Source organism: Primulina tabacum, chromosome 16 (assembly GCF_025594145.1).
Source record: "Primulina tabacum isolate GXHZ01 chromosome 16, ASM2559414v2, whole genome shotgun sequence".
Lineage (NCBI taxonomy): Eukaryota > Viridiplantae > Streptophyta > Magnoliopsida > Lamiales > Gesneriaceae > Primulina > Primulina tabacum.
The window spans coordinates 16155825-16174795 of NC_134565.1; the positions used below are offsets into that span (position 1 = coordinate 16155825).

General features: G+C 37.1%; 1 non-coding gene across 1 annotated transcript; it reads right to left on the reverse strand.

The window, feature by feature from the left end:
- Positions 1-18658: 18658 nt before the first annotated feature.
- On the reverse strand, positions 18659-18765 carry LOC142530255 (small nucleolar RNA R71). Its single transcript, XR_012816095.1, has one exon. It is a non-coding gene; the product is annotated as a small nucleolar RNA R71 (small nucleolar RNA).
- Between the last annotated feature and the right edge of the window lie 206 nt (positions 18766-18971).

An 18971-nucleotide genomic window follows, 5' to 3' on the forward strand; every position in this document is an offset into this window, starting at 1 on the left:
AAGATCAAAGAGCATCTTGAGAAACAGCAGAAGAAAACATCTCGTTAAAAAGCAGTTAATCAGATTATTAGATTCAGCTGTTATTGAATCAAGACCTCTATCAGTTCGAGAAATTCAATCTCTTATTTTATCTACAATGAGTTCAGACGTTCAGTTATTATTTAATTAGTTTTGTCAAACACCATAAAGGGGGAAATTGTTGTAAACTAAATTCCGGCGTTTGACAAAATATGAACCAACTGAAAATACAAACCAAATGATCGAGTAAACTGAACTCAGCAACTGAATCTAGTAAACTAATCTACGCAACTGAAACGCAATTCAGTTATTCTCCTCACCAGTAACTGGAACGCGTCAACCGACAAAGAGACATAGAAGACTGCAACTGAATATGAAACGCCGCACTTCAATCAATACAGCTTGGAACAACGCATTTCGGCTAAAGCAGTTAAGACGCCGCATTACAATAAATGAAGCAAACAATGCCCAAGAAATAATGAAGTGGCAATCAACGGATACAAAGATTCAAATATAATCAAGTTACCGTTGGAAGGGAAGCTTATAAATATGACAGAAGAACAGCTGAAGAATTAAAAGATCACTCCATTCAAAGCTTGCTGTTACTCTGCCAAAATCTTAGCTCACTCTTACTTGGTTTATTTGTAGCAGTCAAGGCTACAATTTGAGCTCACTAGCACTTTGTAATAATCGTTAAATTCGATAGTGCTAAGATCAGTTACGATCTGAGAACATTTTGTAATACTAAGAGTTTCAGCTTTTGGCAGTGATAAGTCCAAACTGAAGTGGGTCAGTACAAATCTTGTATTCGATCAAAGTCTTTTAGTGAAAATCCTATCCTTGAGATAGAAGGGGTGACGTAGGAGTAATTGAAATCTCCGAACATCCAGAAACAATCCTTGCGTATTTTATTTTAGTTTTGTATTCTATCTTTCAGTCAGTTACTTTCCGCAACTGCTTTAGTTTAACTGATTGTCATTGACCAGCAAGATTCAGAGAATCAGTTTGTCACCAAACTGAACTCAAAATTCGAAAAGATCAGTTTTAATTGTGAGTGTTTATTCAACCCCCCTTCTAAACACTCTTGATACGTTAATCGATCCTATCATGATGGCACGTCTACGTTTATGCTACTACGTTCAAGTTTCAAGTATGTTTATGCTATTACATTCAAGTTTCAAGTATGTAAGCCCTACTTTAAATATGCATGTGGTTTTAATATGTAGTACTTGCTGTAAGGACCGTGTATCGTAATATCGTAAATCCTATGGTGATTATCGATAATTCATGAATTTGTTATGTGATTATGTATATCATGATAATGAAAATGAGAAATAAATGTTGATAATGACATATCGTACTAGATATTGATTAATTAACAGAATTGAAGTTGTAAAAGCTTGAGTGGAGAAACCGGACGCCGATACAATACAAGACCAATATTTTGTACAGAACGTATGGCGCCCGAGCGGTAGAAAATGACCGCCCGAGCATCAATGTAGAACAACTTAGTGCACGGACAGAACGTTCCGCGCCCAAGCGGTAGTTTTTGACCGCCCGAGCGCGGTGTAAGTCACACTCGGGGACAAGATGTCTCGCGCTCGGGCGCGAGAATTCTACCGCCCAAGCGCGATAGCGGTGGTGATAAGAATGAGTTTCCTTTTTTGATTTCTTTCATTCCTGGCCATAGGTTCGAGAGAGAAAGAGGGAAAATTGATTTCTTTTGTATGAAATCACCTCGAAACGTTGTCCAAACTTGGAACAAAATATATATTCGGAATCCTCGCGTCGAGAGCTTCCTTTTGAGGTAAATTTCTTTTAGTTTCAACAACTCTAAATATTAAAGTGCTGGAATAGCATGTATTTGAAGTCGAGATTCATATATGTGGTAGAATAACCGACAAGAAACACGTATTCGAAGTCGGAATTGAATTATGTTAAGATTTCGATTTGATATGAATTTTCAAAGTTTCAAAAGATATTTGAAAATTATATTGATGATTTTAAATAATGTTATTGATTGAAATAAATATGTTATTGATGTAGATATATTATTATACTGATATCTTCAAGCTACATCAACTGGAACGAAGAATTGAGGTATGTTGCAACCGGGTAACATACGACAGGTATCTGTATCATATCATATATGTTTGATTGATTTAATTGAGAATATGTGTCTATATGCCTTATGTGATGACTTGATGTGGCATACATGACATTGTGATAGGAATATCGATGTATAAAATAAATATTTTGTTAACACACATCGTTTGATGCATACATCGATACATGACATGCACGTTGAGCTATGATCCTTGGATACCCTGATATGATTTGATTGGATTCTGGGGTTTGTGAACACAATGCTATGTTTGGTATTACATGACCCTTAAAGCATAGTCATTTGTGGCCCCAACGATTGATTGAGATTTGGGATTTGATGGCGCTTTGTCGACGCTATCATACGAGTATCTTGAGGCCGGTGTGCGAGCTCAAGCATTGATTTGATAGCGATTCGTTTGATTCTGACTTGTGCTCAGTGGATGGGCATTTGACCTAATACCTCCACGATATACATGCATTGCATATCATATATCATCGTTTAGATATCTGTTGTATATATGATGGTTGTTCCATACGGAGATTTGCTCAGCCCCAAATAGGGCTGTTGTTGTCTTTGTGTGTGGACAATGGCAGGTACTCTAGGATATCAGGAGGCCGGAGAGGGTACTTCTGGAGAAAGTCACTGTTGAGTTGAGGTTTTATGCTTTGTTTCCTAGTATATATGTATATGTATCTATATACCGGGGCATGTCCTGAGGATATGAGTTGTTTGTTTGTAGTTAGTCTTGATTACGTGTGGGTGTGTTTTATGATGTGAAATGAAATACTATTTTTAGTATTCAAATAAGATGTTTTGGGCTCCTCTTAAAGAAAATTTAAACTCGTTTTCCGCTGTAATTAATTAACCCTAATCAGATTGTGTTGTAATAACGATTAGGAGTTAAGGGCCCTACACAGAGTGGTATCAGAGCATAGCTGGGAATGCTCGATTGAGTCTTGTGGACACTTGAATAGGCACAAATGAATTGTGCCCCTGTGTTTGATTTATTTGTATTACTTGCTCCTACTTGATTCAGTTTGAGTAAGTTATTGATGAGATTGATGATATGAGATGATGATGTGAAATTGATATTGATTTGTGATATTCATCATTTGATTTTTAGATGGATCCCACGAATGAAACTGCGAGTAGCAGTACTGAGAGGATAGTTGAAAAATTTGAAGGATTGTCCATGGATTTAGTGATGGCTCGATTCCAGGATTTGAAACCACCGAGGTTCTTTGGCACTGAGAGTGCTGAAAGAGCGGAGGCCTGGTTGAATGATATTGAGCATTTATTTAATATTGTTGTATATTCCAAGGCTCGGAGACTGAAACTTGCTCTCTATCAGTTGAAAGACCGAGCAAAATCTTGGTGGGAAGCCACTGAGATTGGATTGAAAGAGGCCGGGATTGAAGTCACATGGGATGTCTTCAAGGCCCAGTTTTTGGAGCAGTATTCCCCTCCATCTTATTATACTGCCCAAGAGAATGAATTCAATAGACTGCTGCAGGGAACGATGACTGTTGCAGAATATGCTTCGAAGTTTTCTACTCTGTTGAAGTATGCACCTCACGTAGCTGCGAATGCAAAAGCAAAATATTACAGGTTTGTGAATGGATTGCATCCTGCTTTATATACTTTTGCTGTTTCTGGTTTGCCCACCAGCTACGGAGAGGCAGTTGAACGAGCCAAGGCAGCCGAGGTTGGACTTAGGCGAGGAGGTCCACAGTATACTTCTCTACCTCCAGTGTCAGCTCACCAGCCTACATTGTGTCCAAGAGATAAAAAGTTTAAGAAGACTGGTTCTGCTTCTTCATCTTCTTCGAGTTCGAGTGGATCCCAGCGAGGGAGTCCTGTGATTGCTCTTTATTGTAGCCATTGTGGGGGTAAACATACTATCGAGCAGTGTCGAGGTATGTTTGGTACTTGTTATCATTGTGGACAGGAAGGCCATTTTTATCGAGTATGTCCGAACAGGGGTACGTCTTCGTCTCAACCCCAGCCAGGATTTAGAGGTGGCCCTAGTACTATGAGACTTGTTCTTCCTGTTCCCTCTTTCATGCAGTCGAGTGTTCCACGATATCGAGGACCGAGTTGTCAGACTACTCAAGCCCTTCCTCAAGTAAGAGTGTATGCTATGACGGAGGATCAAGCGAAAGAAGCTCCTGGTGGTGTGATTGCAAGTATTTGCATGCTTTGCGATTATCCTGCACGTGTTTTATTTGATACAGGAGTATCCCACTCATTCATATCTCATGCATTTGTTGCATCGTATGATATTATGTGTACCCCATTGTATGCTACCCTGTCGATAGCCACGCCAGCAGGAAGATTATTTTGTCTGAGCAAGTTGTGCATAACTGTGTATTAATATACGAGGATAATGTGATGTTCTTGAATTTGATTGTCCTCCCAATGCACGACTTTGATTGTATTGTTGGCATGGATATCTTAGCGACAAATCGAGCTACTGTTGATTATTTTCATGGAGTGGTTCGATTTCGACCTATTGATGGACCCAAGTGGAATTTTTATGGCAAGGGTTCCCAAGCCAAAATTCCATTGGTATCTTCCTTGGAAATATCTCGACTTTGACTAGCGGAGATGAGGGTTATCTTATCTACGCTATTGATGTTTCGAAGAAGGAGCCTTCTTTATCTGATATTCTTGTTGAAAGAATTCCCGGATGTATTTCCCGATAAGATTCCTGATTTTCCTCCTCATCGAAAAGTTGAGTTTAGTGTTGATCTTGTACCGGGAACTGCGCCTATTTCTAAATCTCCTTATCGCATGGCACCTATAAAATTGAAAGAATTGAAAGAACAAATACAGGATCTCCTCGATAAGGGATATATTCGACCGAGTGTATCGCCTTGGGGAGCTCCAATTTTATTTGTTCGAAAAAAAGATGGTACTATGCGAATGTATATTGATTATAGGCAACTGAATCGGGCTACTGTGAAAAAAGAGTACCCACTTCCTCGTATTGATGATTTATTTGATCAGCTTCAGGGTACTTCTATTTACTCTAAGATTGATCTTCGTTCTGGGTATCATCAAGTACGAGTTCGAGATGAAGATGTGCCTAAAACTGCTTTCCGTACCAGGTATGGCCATTATGAGTTCTTGGTTATGCCTTTCGGTCTTACAAATGCTCCTGCTGTTTTTATGGATCTAATGAATCGTGTATTTCGAGATTATCTTGACCGATTCGTTATTGTCTTTATTGATGATATTCTTGTGTATCCGAATTCAAAAAAAGAGCATGTTGAACATTTGAGACTGGTACTTCAAACTCTTCGTACTACTCAGTTTATATGCTAAATTGTCCAAATGTGAATTCTGGATGGACAAAGTGGTATTTTTAGGCCACGTCATTTCAAACATGGCATATCTGTTGATCCTACGAAGGTTGAAGCCGTATTGAATTGGCAAAGACCTACGAATGTTCCTGAGATCCGTAGCTTCATGGGTTTAGCTGGTTATTATCGTCGTTTTATTGAAAGATTTTTGAAAATAGCTAAACCTATTACTCAACTGACACAGAAAAATCAGCGATTCATTTGGTCAGATGAATGTAAGCTAGTTTTCTTGAATTGAAGATGAGATTGACCACAGCACCTATGCTAACTATTCCCTCAGGTACCGGAGGATTTGTGGTGTGTATAGATGTGTCTGGTAAAGGTTTGGGCTGTGTTCTGATGCAACATGGCAAAGTGGTTGCTTATGCGTCTCGTCAATTGAAATCTCATGAAACACGTTATCCTGTTCATGATGTTGAATTGGCCGCCATTGTGTTTGCACTGAAAATTTGGCGCCATTACTTGTACGGAGAAAAGTTTGTTATCTATTCAGATCATAAGAGTCTGAAATATCACTTTTCTCAATCTGATTTGAATATGAGACAATGCAGGTGGATGGATCTCCTGAAGGATTTTGATTGTGAGATTCAGTATCACCCTGGATCGGTGAATGTTACTGCGGATACCCATAGTCGTAAGGTGCATAATTCTGTTTTAGCTTCTGTTTGTGTCGCCAAGGTACATGAGGATATATGTACTTCTGGTTGGACTTCTCACTCGAATTGAAATTTTGTCACTGTCTCAGCATTGCAAATTGAGCCGAATTTGATATCGAAAATACGAAAGGCCTAACGAAGCAATGCTCAGATCCAAAAGTCGAAAGAACTTGTATCTGCAGGACTTCAGTCTGGATTTCAGATTTCTTCTGATGGTTCTTTTTGACTTAATGGTCGACTGGTAGTTCCTGATTGTTCTGATTTGAAATCTGCCCTTCTTCGAGAAGCACATTGTAGCAAATACAGTATTCACCCTGGAGGCCGAAAAATGTATTTGACATTGAGACCTCAATTTTGGTGGAAACGTATGAAGAAGGACATTGCTGAATTTATTTCTAAATGTTTTGTCTGCCAGCAAGTGAAAGCCGAGAGAATGAAACCTGGAGGATTACTCCATAGTCTTGAAATCCCGAAATAGAATTGGGAACATATTACTATGGATTTTGTGACTCATTTACCTCGTTCGCCCAAGGGCTGTGATGCTATTTGGGTTATTATTGATCGACTTTCGAAATTTGCACATTTTATTCCATATGAACGGACATATCCTTATAAGAGAATGGCCCGTTTATACATCGAGAATATTGTGAAACTGCACAGTGTGCCAGTCTCAATTGTATCTGATCGTGATCCCAGGTTTGCTTCTAAATTCTGGGGTAGTTTTCAGGAAGCGATGGGTACGCATTTGGCTATGAGTACTGCTTATCATCCTCAAACCGATGGCCAAACCAAGCGTACGATTCAAACGTTGGAAGATATGTTACGTGCGATTGTGATGGATTTCAGAATGGGGTGGCAAGATGCCTTACCATTGGTTTAATTTTCTTATAATAATAGTTTTCAAACGAGTATTGGTATGGCACCGTTTGAAGCTCTATATTGGAGACGATGTAGATCACCATTATTCTGGGATGAAATTGGTGAAAGACAATTGAATGGACCTAAAATGATACAGGAAATGAATGATAAGGTTCAGTTGATTCGACAGCGAATGAAAGCTGCTCAGGATCGTCAAACAAGTTATGCAAATAAACGACGACGACCCTTGGAATTCCAGAAAGGTGACAAAGTGTTTTTGAAAATATCTCCCTTTAGAGGCACTGTTCGATTTGGCATGCGAGGGAAGTTATCACCTCGATATGTTGGTCTATACGAGATCCTTGATCGAGTTGGTGATCTTTCTTATCGGTTGGCATTGCCACCAGCTCTATCTGCCATTCATGATGTATTTCATGTTTCTATGCAGACAAAGTATGAACCACATCCATCACATGTACTTGCACCTGATGAAGTTGAACTTGATCCTTCTCTTTCCTATGTTGAACAACCTGTTCGCATTTTGGATCGAAAGGAGGTGATATTGCGTAATAAATCGATTCCTTTAGTTCGAATACAATGGACACGGCATTGTGTGGAAGAGTCAACGTGGGAGTTGGAAAGCAAAATACGAGATGCATATCCGCATTTATTTGATTCTATTCCATCTGTTCCACTGTATTCAATGTATATTGATCCGTTTACTTATTTTAGTTTTGATATGTACTATAACTGGTAACATATATATGTTTGCCAAAGTTATGTATATAGAGACATTTGAGATTTCGAGGACGAAATCTTTTAAGTGGGGGAGAAATTTAAGGACCGTGTATCGTATTATCGTAAATGCTATGGTGATTATCGATAAATTATGAATTTTTTATGTGATTATGTATATCATGATAATGAAAGTGAGAAAATAAATGTTGATAATGAAATATCATACTAGATATTGATTAATTAACAGAATTGAAGTTGTAAGAGCTTGAGTGGAGAAACCAGACGCCGTTACAATACAAGACCAATATTTTTTACAGAACGTATGGCGCCCGAGCGGTGGAAAATGACCGTCCGAGCGCCAGTGTAGAACAACTTAGTGCACGGACAGAACGTTCCGCGCACGAGCGGTAGTTTTTGACCGCCCGAGCGTGGTGTAAGTCAAACTCGGGGACAGAATGTCTCGCGCTCGGGCGCGAGAATTCTACTGCCCGAGCGCGATAGCGGTGGTGATAAGAATGAGTTTCCTTTTTCATTTTCTTTCATTCCTGGCCATAGGTTCGAGAGAGAAAGAGGGAAAATTGATTTCTTTTGTGTGAAATCACCTCGAAACGTTGTCCAAACTTGGAACAAAATATATATTCGGAATCCTCGCGTCGAGAGCTTCCTTTTGAGGTAAATTTCTTCTAGTTTCAGCAACTCTAAATATTAAAGTGCTGGAATAGCATGTATTTGAAGTCGAGATTCATATATGTGGTAGAATAACCGACAACAAACTCGTATTCGAAGTCGGAATTGAATTATGTTATGATTTCGATTTGATATGAATTTTCAAAGTTTCAAAAGATATTTAAACTTATATTGATGATTTTGAATGATGTTATTGATTGTAATAAATATGTTATTGATGTAGATAGATTATTATACTGATGTCTTCAAGGTACATCAACTGGAACGAAGAATTGAGGTATGTTGCGACCGAGTAACATACGACAGGTATCTGTATCATATCATATATGTTTGATTGATTTGATTGTGAATATGTGTCTATATGCCTTATGTTATGACTTGATGTGGCATACATGACGTTGTGATTGGAATATCGATGTATAAAATAAATATTTTGTTAACACACATCGTTTGATGCATACATCGATACATGACATGCACGTTGAGCTATGATCCTTGGATACCCTGATATGATTTGATTGGATTCTGGGGTTTGTGAACACAATGCTATATTTGGTATTACATGACCCTTAAAGCATAGTCATTTGTGGCCCGACGATTGATTGAGATTTGGGATTTGATGGCGCTTTGTCGACGCTATCATACGAGTATCCCTAATTGCGGCTGGTGTGCCAGCTCGAGCATTGATTTGATAGCGATTCGTTTGATTCTGACATGTGCTCAGTGGATGGGCATTTGACCTGATACCTCCACGACATACATGCATTGCATATCATATATCATCGTTTAGATATCTGTTGTATATATGATGGTTGTTCCATACGGAGCTTTGCTCACCCCCAAATAGTGCTGTTGTTGTCTTTGTGTGAACAATGACAGGTACTCTAGGATATCAGGAGGCCGAAGAGGGTACTTCTGGAAGGAGTCACTGTTGAGTTGAGGTTTTATGCTTTGTTTCCCAGTATATATGTATATGTATCTATATACCGGGGCATGTCCCGAGGATATGAGTTGTTTGTTTGTAGTTGGTCTTGATTACGTGTGGGTGTGTTATGATGTGAGATAATATACTATTTTTAGTATTCAAATAAGAAGTTTTGGGCTCATCGTAAAGAAAATTTGAACTCTTTTTTTCCGCTGTAATTAATTAACCCTAATCAGATTGTGTTGTAATAACGATTAGGAGTTAAGGGCCCCACACTTGCTATCTTCAGTTTATATATTTTGAGCCTTTAGACTCACTAGACTTGATCGATGCAGGTGAGGATGGGAAGCTAAACCCGAGGACCGCCCATGTTTTAAGATTTTATGCATGACGATTTTTAATACTCTGATTTCATGAAGTGGTATATGATGTTTAAATGATTATTAATTTTGGCAAACTTAGTTTTGGTTGTTTTTATTGAAAAGTTTTTTAGACGAGCGAGTTATTTTAATGCAAATTTAAAAGTTTATTTTGTATTTAAGAAATTTTTCCGCAAATTTTAAAGTAGTTAAAAGTACGGTATGTTACATGGGCCTTGCGTACTCACTAAGAAAATTGGATTTCCCGTTTGTCATAAAAGGGTGTTGAAAATGTCAAAATAGTGGGAGGCAATTCGTAAAAACAAAAGTTTATATTTTACGTCTTACAAAATATTTTAAAATAATCGGTAACATTTATTCTGTTTCCATATCAGTATATTTAAGATTTCGTCACGTAATCCATTTTTTTCATTAAAACAAGCTAACCGAACACTAATTTTAAAGATTGACTAGGAAAATTGTTCTAAATTCGGAGAAAATAGCATACACACTAATGTTAATCTTGCTGAACTGAAAAAGCATTCCAGATGGTAAGACCATAGGATGCAATCTAAAGTGTAATATGCTTGCTTCTATGTCAAATGAACTGTAGAGACTGTTGAGAAAATTTTTAATGATGTTGACATTCAAATACACGTGCAAGAGTTGCATAGTACATGAAACTCGCATAATGATGCACGCCACTTTCAAGGAACACATGACTACACGCATGCAAGATGGGGCTCTTGCCCATTAGCATGGTGTAAGTATGATTGGGCCTAATGAGAAGGTGGTGGGCCTGGAATTTGACAAAACCCGATAAGTCAGAACATGTTTGCTTCACTACAATAAGTCTGGACATAAGAAATTATCTAGGTCAGAAATTTTTTGGCAATGATAAGTGAATGTCCAAATAAACACAATTTCAACAACAACAAAAAAAAAACAAGATAGTCTAAACCAAGCACGTTTGTGACACGTTAGGCTAAGACGTATTTCCCAAAGAAGCATCCACAAGCTAGTGAGAGAGGGCATGTTTGACTCGTCAGACATAAACTCCCTAAGAGACGTGTGAGTCCTGTCTGAAAGGAAAAATGACCAAGGCCCCTTTCCTAGGGAAAGTGGAACGTGCACATGATCTGTTGGATTTGATCCATACAGATGTTTGTGGCCCGCTAAGTGTTAGCACGAGATTTGGCCATTTCTACTTCATTACTTTTACCGATGACCATTCGAGGTTTGGGTATGTCTATTTTATGAAATACAAGTCTAAAGCCTTTGAAAAGTTCAAAAAATTCAGAGCAGAAGTAAAAAAAAAAATTTAGGAAAAAGTATTAAAACACTACGATTAGATCGAGGTGGAGAATACTTGAGTACTGAGTTTCAAGACTACCTTAAAGAGAATGAGATTCTCTAACAGTGAACTCCGCCTACCACACCACAGTTGTATGGTGTGTCAGAACGTTGTAATCGAACGAGATGGACATGATTCGATCTATGATGAGATTCACTGAGTCCGCCATCCCTTTGGGGATATGCGCTTGAAACAATGGCAAGTTTGTTGAATCAAGTCCATACAAAGACAGTGAATAAAACTCTATACGAGATATGGATGAGAAAGCCGCCCAAATATTCTTATCTAAGAATATGAGAATGCCTTGCTTATGTGTAGCAGGCAGTGGGAGATAAATCGCATAGTATAGCCAATTTGTGCTACTTTGTGGATATCCAAATAACTCTGTTGGATACTAGTTCTATTTATCCTAGTGAAACCCAAAAATCAATATAGTCCAATTCCACCACGAAGCCAACATGCGTTGAAATCAAATAATTTATTATTTAATATCGAATCACGTATTAAAATTCTAAAGCATAAAAAACATATATTATCATAAAGCTATTAAACATGTAACGTAAACATATAATTCATGTACTTATGCAGGTAACATCTTAAAATCACATAAAGCATAAAAACTTACAAGTTGAGGCTTGACGACTGATCTTCCCGACGCTGATGGTGGCATAACCCTTTACATGACCTTTGCTCTGATACCAACTGAAACGTGTGCTCTTTTTATTGCTTTAAAAGTACTAGAAAATTTTTTTTCTATAAACACTCAATTTTCGGCCATACACATAAACCTCATGAAAATATTTTTATAAAATATTTTACCCTTTAAAATAAAACACCAACCAAGTAGCATTTTTAAAAATCAAGTGCAATAGTCATAAAATGAAATCGTCTACTGTTTTACCGAACCTAAAAATCAATAAGTTTGAAAAGTATAGACCATACTAAACCTCTCAAAAATCTCTCAAAAAGCATAAATAAATGGTCTTAAAATCTTTAACGTAAGTCATGAATCTTAAATCGTAAATGCAGAAGAAATAGAAGTGCTGGTCCACGGGTTGTGTGCACCTTCAGTTCAGTCAAAATCACCCATCAAGCCCACCCTCAACCTCACCTGCATCCATCACACCTAGTGAGTCTAAAGACTCAACACACCATAATCTTGGTAACAAGTAATACGTAATACAGTCAACATATAACAGTGAAAAATATTTGTACTTAAAATATCGTTTTCATGAAGATGCATAAACTTCAAACATGAACATTTTCGTAAACCTTTGTATGATGCATGAATTTTAAATAGAAACATTTTCATAATGATGCATCAACCTTAAGCATAAACATTTTCATAATGATGCATCAACCTTAAGCATAAACATTTTCATGACGTACATCACATAAACCTTAACATTTTTCTTTCTTTTTCCTCAACATGACATAACATAAGACATTTTTAACATGATCATAAACATTTTTCCTTTTCCTTTTCCTTTTCCTTTGTTGAATTCAGATCGTTAATTGTGACTTTCCTCAAACCTCAAAAGTCAATGGATCCATCTACATGTAACCATAGTACTGGGCGGGGGGGACATCAGCGACACTCTCACCCGTCAACTGAGCCTTGGCCTATCCTCTTTCAAATAGAAATACGATCGTTGGGGCTCCCTCTGGGGCCTTCTCCCATAAGTGGGCTCTCTCTGGGGTCCACGGGTGTGGCTCAAGACTTGAAAGGGTAGAATAAATTATAAAAATGATATGTTTAAAGTTTGGGATCGAAATAACGAGTTTTGGATTTATCCGGGATTTAATCGCCGCACGAAATGTTAATTAAAAGATTAATGGAAATGCCTAGTTTTAAGCTTTATAAAATTATGGAAAATTTTATTTAAGCTCAAATAATTATTAAAAGTCTAAGTTTTGAATTTTGGAATTTTATATTAAGGTTTGGTTAATTCAGGATTTAAACGCATTAATATGTTATCTTTAAAGAATAAATTAAAAGTCCTATTTAAGTTAAATAAAAATATGAGAAAATTCCTGTAAGCTTAAGTAATTATTTGGGACATATTAGAGTCAATGAAATTAAGAAAATGTCAAAAACATGAAATTGAACGTTTAGGGATAAAACAGTCTTTTTACACCTAGAAATTAATAAACGTCATGGCAGTGTCCTGAATGTTGTTTTATGTGCTAATATGATTATTTTCAATGTTTATGGAATTTTTTTATATGTTAATATATCAATTTTAAATGTTTATGGATTTTTAAGATGTTAATATGTTTAAATGTTTTATGATTTAATATGTTAAAATGTTTATGATTTAAATATTTATTTTAAATGTTTATGATGTTAAAATTATTATTTTGAAACGTTTATGGCTTTTTATGATTTTTATTCATTAAAACGTTTATTTTAAATGTTTACGAATTTTTAATCTGTTAAAAATGTTTAATTTAAAATATTTATGGATATTTATGATTTTAATATGTTAAATTATGATTTTTAAATATTTATTAATTTTATGATTTAATTTGGACATTTAAAAGATATGTTGCATGCTTGGTTTAAAAGAAAATGATATTATATGCATGTTTTTATTAAGTGATGGAATACGAAATGTTGAAGGACGTGAAGGGATTGTGACTAAATATGTTGGAAATATCGTGAGGGTTATGGTCCCAGTGGGAGCCCGACGATCGTGTTTACTTGGATACGATATACGAATACGAATACAAATACGAATATGTTAATACGTTGGCTAGGGCCCAGTTGACCGGTGAGAGCGTCGTTGGTGTCCCCCACCGCCCAGTACTGTTGTTTTCTCTAGATGGATCCATCGCCCAATACGATTAAGAATATGAGTCACAATCACGATCTGAATTCAACAAAACACGATCATGAATATGAATATGTTGACATGACTGTGGATATGTTGATATGAATATGGATATGTTAATATGAATATGAATATGAATATGATATGTTGATATGAATATGGATACGAATATGAATATGTCTAAGTTTATATGAAAATGTGTGAAAATGTTTATGCATAAGATTATGAAAAAGTTTTTATTTAAATTTTTATGCATCATGAAAATGTTTACGAAAATGTTATGTTTTAAGTTTAAGCATCTTCATGAAAACGATATTTTAAAGTACAAGTATTTTTCACTGTCGTATGTGATCTGCATATGTAGTACTTGTTATCTAGAATATGATGTGTTGAGTCTTTAGACTCACTAGGTGTGATTGATGCAGGTGATTATGATAATAACGTTAATGGAGGTCTTGATGGTTGACTTTGCTGGACTGAAGGTGCACATAACCCGAGGACCTACGCTAGTTTTCCGCACTAGTTTACGATTCATGATTTTAAGTAATGTTAAAGATATTTTTACTACAATTGATTTATGAGTATTTTTGAGAGGTTATAGTATGGGCTATACTTTTTAAATGTTATTTTTATGTTTAGTAAAATGTCGGATAATTTTATGCTAAATTATTTCATTTGATTTTCAAATGTCAGTTGGGTGTTTTATTTTAAAATGATGTCAGAAATATTTTATGGTTCGGCCGAATGCCATGTAAGGTTTGAAAAAGAAATTTCTTGTACAAGTTAAGAAAATAAATAAGCAGACGTTTCAATAATGATGTTGTCTCTTGGAAGAGTTCCAAGCTAGATATCACAGCGGATTCAACCAGTGAGGTCGAAATCATAGCTGCATTGGCTGCACCAAAGGAGGGTGTTTGGATGAGGAAGCTCATCCAAGAGTTTGGGTATCATTCATCAAACAATTGATCCAGTCCCGGTCTCTGTGACAACACTGGTTCCGTTGCGCAAGCAAAGGAACCGAGGTCTCATCAGTGATCCAAACATATATTGAGAAAGTTCCACATAATCCGGGAGATTGTGGAAAGAGGAGACATATCGTTAGAGAAATTATCCTTCGCAGATAACGTTGCTGATCCACTAACGAAGCCCCTGCCAGGACCATTGTTTGAGAAACATCGCGAAGCAATGGGTCTAAGATCTATGGGTAGTTGGCTATAGGGCAAGTGGGAGATTGTTAGAGTAGGTGCCCAGCAAGCCAAGTTGTGGCTCGGGCTTAATTGACTCTAATGTAAAACAATCTTTATTTTAATAATATTTTACGATTTTATTCGATTATGGCATTATACTTTATCTGTATACCCATGCAATCAGCATAGATAAACTCCTTGATTATACTTTAATACAAATGAATCGTAATTCAATGTTTAAACCCATTTGTAAATACTGTATAATCTAAATTTTTTCCTAGTCGATTCAGCCACCTAAAACATTGATAAAGGTCGCCTAATATCGAGACTAGCATCTGCGATGTTGTGTACCGCGTTTCTTGGTAAGGTCATAGAGATGTCCAAACATGCAGATGGATAGTCATATGATGATTATACCGAAATACCCTTCATCGGAATTTTCAAGTGGTTATCACTTATCGAGTGGAATAGTCCGCAGTTATGGTTGTACACCATTAGTCCTTTGACCCGGGAGAATGTAGGGGCTATACGTACTAGCATGCACTTTGATCCGTTTACCTACTCCATCAAGGGTCATCCGGTGGCGAGGTTGGGTGTAGTTTCGAAATACATAGGAGCAAAAGCATTGTAGTCGGGGATTCATCGTTTGCCTACAGGTGAAGATATCATATGTGATCTGATGAGTTAATAGTGCAAGGAGTCTCTGGCCAGAGCAAGAAATGTGCTTTAGGGAAAAGTATTTTCCTAGTTGCACATGCCATGCGAATATTAGTACTCAAAGATAAATCACATCGTTATCGAGTTCATATGAAACTCTCGATATACCAATGGTTGCCGATTCGATGTGATATATGTGTTGAAGGGACCTTACTGTACGCTAACCATGACTAAAGGTTCTTGTAGGCACTATCAGTAATACCTAGGGGATCATGGAGAGACGCTACTAGACGCTTCTACCATGATCCGATCGGTGCAATCAGAAATGAGTTCTGACATTCTTGATCAAAGAGTTGATGAAAAGAATGGGGCTAACTAGGATAAGCCCGAATAAGAATAAATTTTATTCTGAATCACATGGAGATGTGAACCCATGTCTAGCTGTATCCCTGAACCATTGAGGGTCACACAAGTATCGGATTTTGTGTTCCCGTTGAGATAGTCAAATTTCAAGGAGTTTGAACTTGGCGACTATAGTTTGATGGAGATCAAACATGAAACTTATAAAGGAGTTTATGAGCTGATTCCAAAGGATGGAAGAAATGGAAGTTGACATGATTGCTAAATAAGGAAGGAGAGTGAAACTGCCTGTTTTGTGAAGGAATTCACTAAAACTGGCAGCTGCCAAATATGGTGACTGCCATATATGGTAAGTTCTAAATTTGGTAACTGAAAATTTTGATATTAGAAATTTTCGATTTTCATTATATGAACAAGATTTGTATCATTAGTACATCGACGCTTTAGGATCGTCGATCGGGTTATAATAAGTTCGGAATCATTTATTTAGTGAATTGAGAATTTACTAATTAAATAATTGTGCTAGTAAGGGTGACTACTGATAGGACTCGTTTTTACGTGTTTTTAGTGTTGGTTTTGAGTCGCGTTCATGCATCATTTTAGTTTGTTTTAGTTGAATTTTGCAATTTTTTTAGCATTATTGAGCATTTGACTAATCTCGTGTATTCTGTGGTTATTTTGTAGGAATTGAACCAAAAAGTGGGAGAAACTTTGGCATAATATCGAAGAGGTCTCGCTAGGGCGGGCAAAAGTGACCGCCCCAGCGAGCATTGTGGTCTGGCCGAGGATTATTTTGCGCAAGTGTCTCGCTGCGAAACCAGGGACATGCTCGAGGATGCTTATTCGAGGACCTCTCGCTAGGGCGGTCAAAATATACCGCCCTAGCGAGAAGCGAGATTGAGAAAGATTTGTTTCCAAATTTCTAGGGACTCTATCCTACACTATAACCTAACACACGAGAGCAGCGGCCGTTTTTTTTGGATCTTTATCACACTTTTCATCATTTTTCTTGGAGAGGAGGCTAGGAGCAAAGGAGATTTCGAAGACCTGGAGATTTCCACGCGTCGTGGCCGTCATCCATCGTCATCTTTAGTATTTTCATTATTCAGTATTTTATTTCTTACATTGATTGTTGGTTTTTATCATGAATTTCAGTAGCTAAACTCTAGATTTGTTGGGATTTGAGGGGATCCTACCCCGTACTCGGTGTTGAACATTATTTCTCGACGTTTTTATTAGTGATTTGTTTATGCTATTGTTCTTTCGTGTTTCAATCGAAGCCTAGCTAACTTCCTTTGATTATTTCATGTTGTTGATGAGTTCGATAGAATAGTTAACAATACGATCAAATAGTATAAACCACGGATTTACAATTTTAGTAGATATACGGAATTGGGTACGTGTCGATAGTGATAGTTCACCCGAATGAAAGCTAGTGGATTCCATAGAATGTAATGCAATCTTGAACTGTTAAATATTTGAGGACACTTGAGTACTGCATGTTTTTTATTAGTATTAATATAGCTCGACAGAGTATATTAATTAGTCTAGGGAATTCCGTCGAACGCACGAGTAAAAGTCGAGTGTAATTAGTTAAACACGAGCGGTAAGTGAACTGATAATTCCCAACAAATTCATTTCTCATTTGATTTAATCCAAATTAATCATTTCGTTCTTGAACACGTTTTCTTTGCATTTTAATTATTTTAATTGTTTACTTTACATTAGTTTAATCATCAACTCAATTTATCGTTGCTAAAGAAATTTTAATTGAAAATAAAAATAGTGTAACGCAGTCCTTGTGGAACGATACTCGTATTTACTTACGTTTATTATAACTTGACTATCGTGTACTTGCGATATTTAAATCGATCTTTCATTTATAAAATAAATTTTGGGATTATTCACTGTGCAAGTTTCGCTCGATCAAGTTTTTTGCGCCGTTGCCGGGGACTGTTGATTCACAATTTTTTATTTTTCAGTTAAATTCTTTAGTATTATTTATTTTATTGTTATTTGATACTCTCATTGTGTTGCAGATTTTTCTTGTGGTGCATGCGAAGATCACTCGAGTTTAAGCTTGAGCCTTTTGACCCCGAGATCGAACGCACAGCTAGACGTCGACTACAGCAGCAAAGAGCGAAGGAAAGAATGGAAGGCGATCAACAAAGAGAGGAGCCAAGGCGTATACCGATGTTGGATTATGCACAGCCGTCTCTTGATGGAGCACGTCCAAGCATCGTAAGACCAGTCATCCGAGCTAATCAGTTTGAAATCAAGCCAGCTATCATTCAGATGATTCAGAACACTGTCCAATTTGGGGGAAGTGCACTTGACGACCCTAATTCTCATATAGCTGACTTTCTTGAAATTTGTGATACTTTTAAGTTTAATGGCGTGTCTGATGACGCTATTCGTTTGCGTTTATTTCCATTTTCACTGAGAGATAAAGCTAAGTCGTGGTTAAACTGTTTGCCGGTAGGGTCTATTACTACATGGGAAGATATGGCAAAGGCGTTCCTGATCAAGTACTTTCCTCCGTCGAAGACTATGAAGCTCAGAGCCGACATTACTACTTTTGCTCAATATGAGCAAGAGTCACTTTACGAGGCATGGGAGCGCTACAAAGACTTGTTGAGGAGATGTCCACACCATGAGCTGCCTCTTGGGTTAGTTGTTCAAACTTTCTACTACGGTCTGCTTACTCCTAACCGTACTATGATAGATGCTGCTGCCTGTGGTAACTTACTGAGAAAGACGGCGGAGGAAGGATATGAGTTATTGGAGGAGATGGCTGCTAGTAGCTATCATCCTCAGTCTGATAGGCAGAGACGAGGTACTGGAGTTAATCAAGTTAATGATTTGT